Source organism: Planococcus citri, chromosome 2, assembly GCF_950023065.1.
Source record: "Planococcus citri chromosome 2, ihPlaCitr1.1, whole genome shotgun sequence".
In the NCBI taxonomy this organism is placed as follows: domain Eukaryota; kingdom Metazoa; phylum Arthropoda; class Insecta; order Hemiptera; family Pseudococcidae; genus Planococcus; species Planococcus citri.
In genome coordinates this window covers 2,804,858-2,818,709 of record NC_088678.1, presented here as the reverse complement: position 1 = coordinate 2,818,709, position 13,852 = coordinate 2,804,858, and the positions used below count along the sequence as shown (strand labels likewise).

At 34.0% G+C, this 13,852-nt stretch overlaps 1 long non-coding RNA gene across 1 annotated transcript; it reads right to left on the bottom strand.

Annotated features, from left to right (window-relative positions):
* Positions 1–5,943: 5,943 nt before the first annotated feature.
* Positions 5,944–11,283, bottom strand: LOC135838185 (uncharacterized). Its single transcript, XR_010557332.1, has 3 exons — positions 11,042–11,283; positions 10,916–10,939; positions 5,944–6,287 (listed from the first exon to the last, which is right to left on the bottom strand). It is a non-coding gene; the product is annotated as an uncharacterized LOC135838185 (long non-coding RNA).
* Between the last annotated feature and the right edge of the window lie 2,569 nt (positions 11,284–13,852).

Sequence of the window (13,852 nt, the reverse complement as noted above, 5' to 3'; positions counted from 1 at the left end):
AAAATCGCTCTTCAAATAGCTGCTTTAAATTTTTAAAGTTTTCAAAAATTCTTCAAAAATCCAAAAATGAACTTTATTAGCACCTGAAGTTTTGGTTATCAGGAGGTTTTGTAACTTGCTCTTTCGATCTAATTTGGTTTCATTCGAATTGGAGAGTGCGGGTTCAGAAAATTTCCTTGTTTGTCGAGTACCCCACTAATATTGTTAGCGTTTCTCAAGGTGGAAGTCACGGAACAGAATCTGTAGATGATTTTTGATCGATCCAGAACCTTATATCGCTTTTTAATGGGTACCATGAAATTTTTTAAAATTAAAATTAAGTAGGTATACATGAATAATAGACTATGAATGCATTTATTTAGCTTGCTTGTTTATATGTACCTACTTATATGTACCCGTTCATAGGTCGATACATAGACTATGGAAGGTGTCCTGAGGAGGGAATTCACTCCTTTTCACCAGTAACATAGGCAACTCATTTTTAGTTCATACATGCATATTTTCTTATAGCATTAGGATTGAATAAGCAAAAAATTTGCTTTCAGTGTTATTTAAAAATGCTTAATGAAATTGTTTAATTTGTATCAGAATTGTGCTACCTGATCAAAAAAGACCCTACATTTAACGAAAATATGGTCTCAAAAATCAAAAAAAAGTGATCTGAAAATGGGCTGAAATGATTTTTGTCTTTCCGAACACAAATTCCCCTTCCCTCCCTCGTTTAAAGAAAATCAAAAATTGTAAAAACAATCAATTTTCAAAAAATAAGTAGGTAGGTACCTTCAAACTTGTTTTATTAGCCATCTTAAGCTGTGATTCCAATCACGTAGAGCGTGCCAAAAATTGACATCAAAAGGCTCGCAGGCAGCAAGGCGAGAAGCAGGGGTAGGTACAGTACACATATAATTAATAAACCAAACGAAATGCGTAGGTACGTCGGATAAATCATTAGCTTGATAAGAGCGTATAAGTAGAGGTAACCCTTTGAGAATAGTTCAATTTTTTAACGCGGTCTCGTCGTGTTATTAAACAATTTTCGTTTGATGAATGAAAGCTCGGCACGCCAACAACGACCTGTTGTAAACGCGTCGTTAAAGTTGCCATAAGCTTCACCAGCCTACCACACAGTAGCTAGTCCGGGCGCTTATTAATGCGAAATAAACGTCGATTTGTAAACGTCAAATTGTAAAATTAAAAATAATAAGTACCGAGGGTCGAAGCTCGGCCAGTAAAAAGAAACGCCGTATTAAAATGTCTTAATTTTAAGCCATTAAGATTAATCTCTTTCCAGATATTTTGCGTGAATTGTGAAAAACACGACCAACAGTCACGGATGGTTTTCGAGTTGTGGGCATTCGCTTCGAGGTACAATTAGAGTAGTAACTGCTAACTATTATCTCGTCGTCGACAACGATAAAAGCTCACGACGAAAAGGGTACAGAAGGCGGTGGTAGAGGGAGCTTTTCCGAGCACACGAATAAAATTAGTACAGGAGTTGCGGACTGAGGCGCACGCTTTTCCATGAAATTGCGTGGATGTGGATTCGCAGTTCGCACACGTTCACGTCTCGACACACAACTCGGCGTGGTATTTTTGCCTCATAAATTAATGTTTTATTTAGTCGTCTCGCGAAATTGCGATCCGGTTTTGGGGGAAACGTCATTTATTTGATTAACGGACTCGGCCTGTACGGATACAAAAAAAAAAAAAACTACGACACGACGATGAGGGTCTTCGTTTTGAATACAATCTCATCAAACTCTCGGTGTTGTAGTAAACTTGCGTCGAGATTTTGCAAAGTGTCGCTTATTCAGTCAGACCCATACGGAAAACTGCTAAGTTTTTCTTAAACTTAACACAAACTGAAAGCTTAACGAAGTTTAGTTGTACGATGTTATTTTACCGGCTTTGCTGAGCGAAATTATACAAGGTGGAAATGCGCGGATTTTCAACCCTTTTTTTTGCACAAAATTTTGACGTTGAAGTGCTCCGGATATTTATCTCAGACTAGAGAATTTCAGACATGTTACTGAAACAAATTTGATGATGGAAATATTCCAAACAGAATAAAATTTTTTGAACCTGTAGTGGAAGAAAACGAACACACGAAATGTTTTCAAGTTTTTATTAATGTTTTTTATTTTAAAACACGAAATACGTAGTTTATACGCGGATTATACTTGACTGAAATTTACACGGCTTATACTTAGTCGCGAATAGTTCTAAGGGAACTGGTCCCAAATGTAGGTATGGTTAGGTTTAACCTTTGCACGTTCAGACAAACCAAAGATCTCCAATGGTACTAGGTATCCACTGGGAGGATCAATGAGATCCCTAAAGGCCAAACCAAAGATCTCCAATGGTACTAGGTATGCACTGGGAGGATCAATGAGATCCCTATAAGGCTAACCAAAGATCTCAAATGGTACTGAAGCAGCCACAATGAGAATCAATGAAGTGCGGCCTACACATAAGTGAAGTTCTACACCTATGTTAAGGTAGGCCTCCCTAGCTCTTCTAGCTAAAGAAGATTAGACTTCGATAGCCAGAAGAGAACTGATTTTACCAGCGAGTTGGCCGAGTTTATATACTCCAAAAAAGGTGGGTGCACTAGCTTCTCAGCTGATGAGGAATCTGTATCAGCTGTTTAAGATTTGTATCAGCTGATTAAGATTTGTATCAGCTGATTAAGATGTGTCTCAGCTGATTGAGTTCATCATAAAAATGTATTGTTAAATAAGACCTATCAGCTGACTGAGTACTCTCTTTAAAGGTAAAATAAAACAGCTGACTAAGCATATTGAAATTAGTTATGGTAGACTTCCCATAGGATCGCCAAGTAGATAAAATAGTTGACAGTTTGTTTATGTTGATGAATCAGCTGATTGTTATGATGAATAGTTTCATTACATGTCCTATAGGATTGCTAATGGTAGATATATAAAGTGAAACAGCTGATTGTTTGAAAAATAGATTAGGTAGAATGTATACCTGTAGGATCGCTAAAGTATTTATTTGGTTTTCTTCCACTACAGAACCAAAGAAAAGAGAATGGATAGAGGATCAGTCAACATTTCAGGAACTGAAATTCATTTTTTGATTTTTAGAGAATTTTTAATGATTCAAATTGGGTGGGGTAGGGCCAAAAAATGATGAAAAAAAATCAAAATTTTACCAAGTAGACCTAGGAACCCGAAATTCGGTTTGAAACCTTCTTTCAAACTTAAGGAGTCGATTTATGATGGTTTGGAACTGTTTTGTTGCCTCCAGTGGACTTTGATTTTTTTCAAAAATAATCACTGGAGAAAATTTTGAATTTGAGCAGGCACCAGAAAATAAGAAAAATATGCTCTCAAATTGGTCGGAAGGATCATAAAGATGATAAATCTAAGTTTATAGGCGCTGAATTCCATTTTCTTCCTATTTAGTGTTTTCAGCTACCTATGTGGTTTTCGATGTGTAGAAATCAAATTTTCAATCGTTTTTTAGTAATTATTATTTTGGAGTTTTCAGCGGATTTCTGATTTTTTTTTAAGACAATGACAAGAAAAACGTTTGAATCTGGGAGCATAACTTGATCAGAACGATTGCAAACATAGCTTGAAACTATTTTTCCACTCTGTCAAGTCCAAATCTCTGCTAAAGCCATAGGCGCCGCTGAGGTCAAATTTCTGGGGTGGGGGGCAAGCTATTAAAGGCAAATTACCAGCAGCATAATATACGTATATATTTTTTTAAACGTAATATATGATTTTAGTTGAGTACCTGAGTGCCTATACTCGTTCGTTTGCGTTAGAAACAGTGTTTCAAAAGTACATATGTTACCATTAATGTGTTTACTCCAGATAATGTATGAAATAACTGGATATTTCATACATTAACGAAAGATATTTCATACATTAACGAAAAAGTACTTAATGCAAGTAAATTGTTCATAGTTCATCTAGGGAAATGTATGAAGAATCTTATTCTATGAAATAACGAGGTGTGAACAGTTGAATCATGAAATGAACTGTTAAAAATTGAGGTTTGCTGGGCTGCTGGGCTCGATAGCAAATTTCACGTAGAATTTTTTGATGTGGCTGATAATTGCACCAGATCTTTAAATGAGAGTCAAAAAAAGGAAATTTTTGAATTTTTCCAAGTTTTTGTTCAGCATGGAAAGTATAGTGAAACATTTTTACAAATTGAGATGGAGAGGCGCGGGTTTGCGGTACCAAAAATGTCACACTTTTTCAATTCAAGGCAACTGATAAAAAGAATAGATCACGAGGAATTGTTTTTTAGGTTTTTTACAAAATCAAAAAAAATGTCAATTTTTATGAACACGTTTTTCCAATTATTTCACTTGGTACAACTCTTCCGGTTCATCCGGTGCACTTAATGTCCATATCAAAAAATTCTACGTTGAATTTGCTATCGAGCCCTGCAAACCTAAACACTCTACCTATCATGGTCACTCAATGGCATAATGTTGAAAGTAAAGTTCAGAATGAAAAAAACTTGTTTTTTTGAGTGGCCAAAAATCTGCCCCATGGGGCTTGGAGGTTATTCTGTGGCGGTACACTCTCTTCTAGCTTTGAATTAACCTTCATTTCTTACTTTATCGCAGTTCATTCATTGATTTCACACTTTAACGATACACCCCTCGTGTATGTATGAAATAACTAGGTAAAGTATAGAAAAAATTAAATTTCACACATTCTCAGGTAATGTATGAATTAGCTAGTTATTTCATACATTACCTGGAATCAATACATTAACGGTAACACATACATATTCATTTTTGGTGCAAATAAAAACTTAAAAAAAGAAAAAAAAATGAAAATTTTAAAAACCAGAGCTTATCCAAAGGAAATTTTGGAGCTGCACAATGATGAGTTACTTCTAAAAAGTTTATCATTTATTGAAAAATTCAAAAGCGAAGAAAATTAGTCCAAACGTTCTTGAAAATTATTATTTTGAGAAGCAAGAAGCATGAAACAATGGAATTTGAATGATGATTTTTTTTTTTTAATCTAAGAAGGGAAACAGAAAATTAAACTGCCCGAGCGAAGCGAGGGCAAAGCTGTGGTCAAAATTTCATCACTGCAGATGTTTTCCTTGAAAAAATCATTTTTAGATGTCACTCAAATATTGAACTGATTAAAATTTTCCTACAAAACCAGACTTTTCGACTTTTCAAGATTATCATTTTTTTTCAAGCATGTGATGACGACAGTGTTTTATGTAAAATCTGTTTTTTTTTTTACATAAATATGAATTCTGCTTGGGGGGGGGGCAATTTTGAGTTTGGGGGGCCACGGCCCCCCGGTTGCGGCGCCTATGGCTAAAGCCTTTAGAAACACCTACATAAATGCACATACGAGTAGAAATCACGGTTGATCGACTTGGAAGGTCAACATCAAATTAGAGCTTTCGTATTCAATTTCGTCAAATGATTCATTTAAAAAATTAAATGGGACAATTTTTTCAAAAATATGCCAAATTTTGACAAATTCAATAATTGAACTATTGAAACTTGAATTTCCTAGTAGATAAGGAACAACGAATACTATCCAAAATATTATTACTCTTCATTCATGTAGTGTTTACTAAGGTCGTACTCTAAAATACTCATTACATTTTTCCGCGCCAATTTCACCATTTTGTCCGACCTTTCGCCATAAAAAATTCCATGAAATTTTACATGAGGCCATGTTTTTGAAAATATCTAGAAAATTCTTTGAAGTTTTTTCATATCTACTTCCAAGTTTTTCAACACTCGTTTTCAAGAAAAAAAAAAAAAATCAAACGCATAGTTAGCTGAAAAAATTATTAGGTTTATTTTTCTTAAAATTTATAGAGGTCTGTAAAATATGAAAAAAATTAAAATTATTAGGTTCCTATTTTTCTTTAAAATAAAGGTATGTAAATTTACATATTTACAGACCTCTATTTTTAAGAGAAATAAACCTAATAATTTCAATTTTTCCATATAGGTACTTACATATTTGGTACCTACATATATGGAAAAATTGAAATTATTTGGTTTATTTTTCTTAAAAATAGAAGTCTGCAAACTTATACGAAAAAATTGACACGCTGATTTTTTCCTAATAATATAATAAATAATTATACAAATAGGTACCTATCCTATGTATATACACAATAGCGGCGGCTCTGAACTAATCATCAGTGTCACTGCCACTAGGTTGAAGGTGGAGGGTTGTTGTCTGCAGGTGCAGGACGATCCCAGCATTGTCCAAAGATATCGAGTGGTTCATCAGGAGCGACAACAGCGAAGTCTGAAAAACATAAAATAGTGAGTAGGTACCTATATAATATCTTGTGCCACCATCTGATACATTATGTATTTGTAGGTATCCAGGTATTTCCATGAATTTCATGTTGATGAGCTACCTACCTATCTAAATTGAAATCGTATTATTTTTTTTTATTTTTAATTTTTATACCAAATCGTATGATATGCTCAACAGGTGTAATTTTGAGAATCAAAACTTGTTAAAAAATGAGATGAATTCAAAATTTTACCAAACTAATAAGTGAAAGAGCTGAAATTTCGTAAAAGTAAGTACTCTATTTTAGATGCTCCGGATCGATTGACAAATTTTCAGTCGCCTAGGCGGAATTTAAAGAATGAAATTCTAAATTACTAATGGAAAATGTATGCTAAAAATGTGCTAAGAAAATTTAAGTAAAAATTACTATGTACAAAAAAAAATTATTTGAAATAATCACAAATAGCTTCCAAACTAAATCATCACCGAACGCTTTATTCTAAATCATTACGAAAAATCCACTAACATTTGTTCGGTTACTCGAGAAAAAATTCACTATAGAATTCAACAATGAGAAAAAAATTTGAAATCGATTTGAAATTGCGAAGACTGAATTTAAAAATGAAATTCTAATTCTAAATCAATAATGGAAAATTTATCCTGAAAATCACAGAGGAAATTTTTTAAAAATTACCTACTACTTACCAAAAAAACAAAATGATTTGAAATAATCGCGAAAAACATTCAAACTAAACAAACTACCTATATACCTAAATCATTATTATACTTACCGAATACTCTATTATTTTAAATCATAACAAAAAACCCACTAAAACGCATTCGATCATTCAAAAAAAAAAATTCATTAGACTTCAACACTATTAAAAACCAATTTGAAATCAACACAAACTAAGATTTTAAATTCACATCAGGGCCGTATTTACGTATAGGCAGTATAGGCAGCTGCCTAGGGCGGCAAATTTTAGGGGGCGGCAGATTTTTGCTTAAAAAATAAAAAAATCTTATGGATTTGGCAAAAAGTACCACGGATCTCCTGATTTTTACCCTATAAAACATGCAAAAATGGACATTTTTTCGTTTCTTGAACCCATTTTTTCAAAAAAATTTTCGCTCTCGCTTCGCTCGAGCAGTAATTTTGCCTTCCTTCTTATATGAACTTATTTTTTGGGTCCCACCCCCGAATGCCCCTCTGTGTCCCTAAATGGGGGTGAAAATTTTGAAAAATCGTGAAAAGTCGAGTGATATATCGACTTGAATGTTTTCAAAGTCGCTGAGCACGAATATGGCCATATTTTTTGGGCCCAATCCCTCACAGCTCCCAACTGCCCCAAAAAAAGACCAAAATTTTGATAAAATGTAAAAAGTCGAGTGACATATTGAATGGTATGTTTTCGAGGTCGCTGAATACGAATATGAACTTATTTTTTGCCTACAACCCCTCAAAGCCGCTCTGTGCCCCAAAATGAGGGTCCAAATTTTGAAAAATTGTGAATAGTCGAGTGATATATCGACTTGTATGTTTTTGAAACACTGAACTGGAATATGCACTTTTTTCCTGCTCTACTTACGATTCCTCAAAATCCCCTTACGCCCCCCAAATAGGATAACATTTTTACTTAATAAAGCTAGAAAGCTGTTTTGGTATGTATTCTATTTTCGATTCCCTAAATCGTCTGGAAACACTTTCAAGCCATTTCGAGTCGTTCCAGAGCCTCCAGCAGATTTTTGAAAATTTTTGGTAGCATTTTGTGAAGATTTCAACTTTTAGAAATCTGCAAGAGACTCCAGAAGTGCTCAAAATAACTCTAAAACGTCTGCTTAGTTACGAGAAATTTTAATTTTTTTAAATAATTTTTTTGCAACGATTTAAAAAGTTTACCAAAAATCAAAAAATGGACTTGAAATGCCTAGAATTGAAATTTTTGCTGTTGGGTATTTTTGCATGCTCTTTAGTTTTAGTTTACCTAGTTTTGTTCAACAATTTTTCTGCTGGTTGGAATCCCTCTCTCCTTCTCAGTTCTCTTCACATCAAAGTTTCAATGAATGATTATTACCAACTTCAGACCCTCATTTTGAGGCACAGAGCGGCTTTGAGAGGTTGTAGGCAAAAAATAAGTTCATATTCGTACTCAGCGATTTCAAAAACATACCATTCAATATGTCACTCGACTTTTCACATTTTTCAAAATTTTGACTTTTTTTGGGAGCAGTTGGTTGCTGTGCGGGGTTGGGCCCAAAAAATATGACCATATTCGTGCTCAGCTACTTTGAAAACATTCAAGTCGATATATCACTCGACTTTTCTCGATTTTTCAAAATTTTCACCCCCATTTAGGGGCACAGAGGGGCATTGAGGAATGGGACCCAAAAAATAAGTTCATATTCGCACTCGGCGACCTCGAAAACGTACCATTCGATATATCACTCGATTTTTCACGATTTTTCAAAATTTTGACCCCCATTTTGGGGCACAGAGGGGCTTTCAGGGGTTGTATGCAAAAAATAAGTTCATATTCGTATTCAGCGACCTCGAAAACATACTATTCGATATATCGCACGTCCGGATTTGTTTTTCAAATATATGATTCAGTAGTGTGTTACTTGAAAAATCAAGCAACCCTCACGAACCCCCGAGGAGTGTTGAAGACAAACCAATGGTAGTTTGATTAGTAGTTGGGTGAGTAGACTCTGTAAAAAAAATTATGATTTTAAGTGGTAATTTTGATCAATTTATTGGACTGACCTTTTTTGAAACACCTACTCTTTCCACCCCTTTTTTTGGACACCCCCCTTGAGAAATGGGTATCGAGCGTAGTACCAAATTGTCGAGAATTTGAAGGGGAACATTTTTTGTCATGGTAGTTTTTCTCAAAAACCTAATATTTACGGAGTAAAACGCAAAAAACGTGAATCGGAACCGGTTTCAGCCCCCTAAAAAATTTTCCTCCAGGGGTAGGAGAGTCGGATTTTTTTTGGTGGTTCAGAGGGTCCATCCGAACACATTCCCGAAGAAAAAATTCATGTGCCAATTTTTTCCTTTTTGCCCCTGCTTTTTTACGTTATTTTCCCGCTCTAGCGAGCGTATTTCATTTTTCATAAAAAATACGGATTTAGAATTAGAATAGATTTTTTGGCTGCCAGCGCTTTGTACAAAATAATAATAAAATGCATTGTTTCTGATATTCAATTACGTAGATATTGATATTGTATCATTAAAAATTGAATTATGGGTGGACATAAATTTTCACACAAACCAAAAAAATGGGGAGGGGGAGGGAAGGGCGGCGAATTTTTTACCTGCCTAGGGCGGCCTAATGTTAAATCCGGCCCTGATTCACATAATTCTGCTCATCATTGTATAACACAAGCTTACAGGCGTCTGAATTCGCATTCTATATTCGAATGCGAATATTAAGTGCGAAAATCGCACTGAAAAAAAATCACTGCATTAGAATTCAACATTGAAAATGAAAACTCCTATCGTTTGAAATCCGAAATCATCGAGGAAAAAAATTCATTTACCTAGGATTTTTATCAGAAAAAGTTTATTTGAAATCGACACCAAAAATTCCAAGTTTAATAAAAAAAAAAAAAAAAAAGATTAAATTTTAAATCACCAAGAAGAAACGTATTTTAAAAATCATCTAACTACGTGAGTAATTTATTACAAATTACCTACTGTATTACAAAAAAAAAAAAAAAAATTATTGGAAATAATCACGAAAAAATTACAAACTTATTCAACACTGAATAAATTATTCTAAATCACCATGAAAAATCATTTTATAATAACCTATAGCAAAAATTTATCAGAATTCAACACTGAAAAAAAAACAATTTGAAACTCCCACGAAAAATTCTAACAATAAGCTGAATAAAAAAATGAAATTTTAAATCATTATAGAGAAAAATTTTTTCTAAAAATTACCAAAAAAAATGTGTTGAAAATTCCTACAAGAAATTCATTTGAAATAATCACTGGAGAATTCCAAAGTAATTCATCACCAATACAAACACCCAAAAAAAAAAAATAATAATAAAATTTATAGGTAGGTATTCCGAATCACCACGAAAAACGTATTTGAAATCATCATAAACAAAAAATCGTTCGTTATAGGACTGGTATCACTCGAAAAAAATCAAAACTCAACACTAAAAAGCCAATTTGAAATCAACTCGAACAAACAGTTGAAATTCTCAAAAATTGCATGAAAAATCTTGTAAAAAACTCTATTAAATTCGTGTTCTTTTCGAATGTGAAAATCGCGCTGAAAAAAAATGGAGAAAAATTGTTTGCGTTTTGCTGACGAATTCAGCGGTGATTTTTTTCCCCATTTTTTTTTCACCACGATTTTTGCATGATAATTATTTGCATTTGAATAGAACGCGAATTCAAAAGAGTTGTTTTCAAGATTTTTTACGAGATTTTTGCATTTTATTCGAGGTTGGATTTGGTGGAAGATTTATTTATTGGAGAATAGTTTGCTCAAAAACCTAGAGCAGGGCACGAGTTTTAATACTCTTTCGGAGAATTTTTTTGGCGGATACATCTTGTTCAAGCAGAAAATGAATTAGATAATTTAAAAATTACGAAAGATTCGTCAAGTACTTACATTTAACAGCATACATTTGCAAGGCTGAAATTAAAAAGAAGCACAATGTTAAGAAATTTATTTTTCAGTTGATGTTAATGGGTTTTTAAATCATGGTACCTATTAAACGAAGTTACTCATACTCACCTACAACCAATAAAATGAAAAAGTAGGATTTGATAGCCATCACGTTGTATGAAACAAGTATCTTTAATTCAATTTTTTTTAAATTATGCCCTTTGATTTGACTCGGGTAATGCTTCTGATACGTATTATGAACGTGTGAATTAATGCAACTGAATATCAAACCGAATAGTTACTGATTCCTTTATTCTTCTGATTCTGAATATATATAGGTAGGTACCCATTAGTCTTGTGATTTCGTTTCTGCGTCAATATCATTTCAGAATAGTACCTCGAAAAACAAGATCATAAATCACAGGCATTTGTTGATCGCTGAATCATTTGCAAACTTGAATACTACGTATTAAAATCACGAATTGTACGATTGAAGAAAGAGCATACGAGTACCTACAAGTGCGGCATGTTTTAGTCGGTCCTAGTGTAAATAATATGTACAATGGTAAACCCAACACGCGGGTAAATCGAAGGAATATCAGAAAGCTAGCGTACTTTTTGACGTAGGTAATGTGTAACCAGCTGAGTACTCGGTAAACACGCCGAATACTGTTCGCTCGCTAAAATCGCGGAGTAGGAATTCGCGTTCGATTGGCAGTCGAATAAAATACGAAAATCGCAGGAAAAATCATGTAAAAAGCGCCTCTAAATTCGTATTGAAAATTGCACTAAAAAAATGGGGAAAAATCACTGACAATTCGTGCGCGTTTCACTAACGAATTCAGCAGCGATTTTTTCGCATTTTTTCAACGCGATAAATTCACATAATATTTTCATCCGAATAGAACTCGAATTCAATAGGGGTAAACTACCCTAATATGGGACCCTTCCTAATATGGGACCCTTGATTTTCTCAGCTGTTTATTGGCGCACTCTCGCGCTGATTGCATGTACTAGTAGGTATTAGTCAATAACCAGGCCGCACCTTTCAACCGGAGGTTTTCTGTGCATTGTTTTCATTTCATTGGTGATAACGTGTTTTTGACATCGCCAAATATTTAAAGAGGTGTTTTTGAACGTGTATTACATCAGAACGAAGCAAGGTAATTTCACTTTATTTGCATAAATGTGTAGTGTAGATGTTATATTTTACGATTCAGGCTTGACGGTGACTTTATTTCGTAATTTATGGATTTATGGGAAATGAAAAAAAAAACCCTGATTTCCAAATATGGGACCCTTTGCTTTGCCTAATATGGGACATAGTCTTTCATATTAGAGTTGAAATTTATTTTTTTTAATTCATTTAAAAATCGCGCACCATCATCGGCAGTTGAACAACCAAGTAAAACAGCGGCCACATTAAATACTAGGGGGCCTACGGCCCCCTGGCCACTTCGCGGTCCGCCCTCCGTTATTTGTGTGCCCAATGTGCCAAAAAGTGAATAAAAAAGGTATAATTATCAAGCAATGACGTTTCCTTGTTTATTTGTAACTAAAATACAGCTTTCCGAATTGTATTTTGCTTTTTTTTTTGAATTTTTTTTAAAAAAAACATAGTGTCCCATATTAGGACCACTTTTTTTGTTTGGTCAAAATTTCAATTTTTTTTTGATTGAAAAAAAATCACATGAAATTTTTTTTGTTTTTTAAATCAACACAAGGGGGTTGTACATTGGAGTTTTGAGTACGTTTTAGTGGAAGCAGAATTAAAAAATATGCAATAGGTCCGGAGTAATACAAGTTCTACAAAAAGGGTCCCATATTAGGGCAGTTTACCTTAAGGATGCGCTCATGGTGACGATTTAAGACGCGGCTGAAGATGTAAGATGTAAAATACTCCAACTATCCAACCTGCAGATTGACAACTGATAATAAAGCACAAAAACAGCCAATCTGGGTTATCCATGAAGATAGGTACATATATTCATAGCATCTTCAAAGCTCACTAAAGCTCTTTGAAGTAGAACGAATAACGAAACCACAATTTTTGGAAAGAGCATGGTTTGAAATCCTCTTTACCAAAATTCCTGCTCCCAAATTAATTATTTTGGTTTTTAATAAATTTTTGAAAATTAAAAATTCGTTACTTTCAACGATTTAATGTTTTTTTGTTTTTGTTTTTTTTTTTTAAATATAAATTAGTCCTGGATCTATTATTAACTACCTCCAGCTGAATTTCCTCATTTATGACCATTTTGAAGCCTCCAGTTATGACTCATTCTCAAAACCTTCTGAAATAGAATTTCACCACTAGCAGCCATCTTAAAGCTTTCAGTGCAATTTCCAAATTCTTTCAGAAGTTGTGAAAATTAATTAAGGCAGCTAAAAATCGAGTTTTAGCTTATTCTCGATTTATTCAACGAGTTTATTCATATTTGGTCTGATTTCCAGACGGGCACTTCGAGTGCAGTTTTTGGATCAGCATATTTCTAACCATACCTAATAGTCCGGCATATGACAATAGGAGTAATTGCACACCCCCCACCTCCCGCCGATCTTCCGGGACAACTTTTTTCTTTAAGGGGACATCCTAAGGAACATTTTAAAGCAAACTTTCCCCTTATTTACAAAATGGCGGCCATTTTGATTGACAGTTCAGCCGAAATCGCAGATTTTGCGTTCCAACATAGGACTTGTACAAAATTTTTTAAACTTTACAAAGGTAGATCGAAAGATCATGCAAAAATTTATAATCTGTCAAAATTTCAAGTGCTAAAGTGCGTTTTTCGATTTTTGGTGAATTTTTGAAAATCGAATTTTGGCCAAAAATGAGGGAAAAAATCAAAATTTTACCAAATTGACCAAGAATGCTGAATTTTGAGATATACCCTATTTTCGACATGCCAAATCGATTGGAAACGGTTTCAACCCATTTTG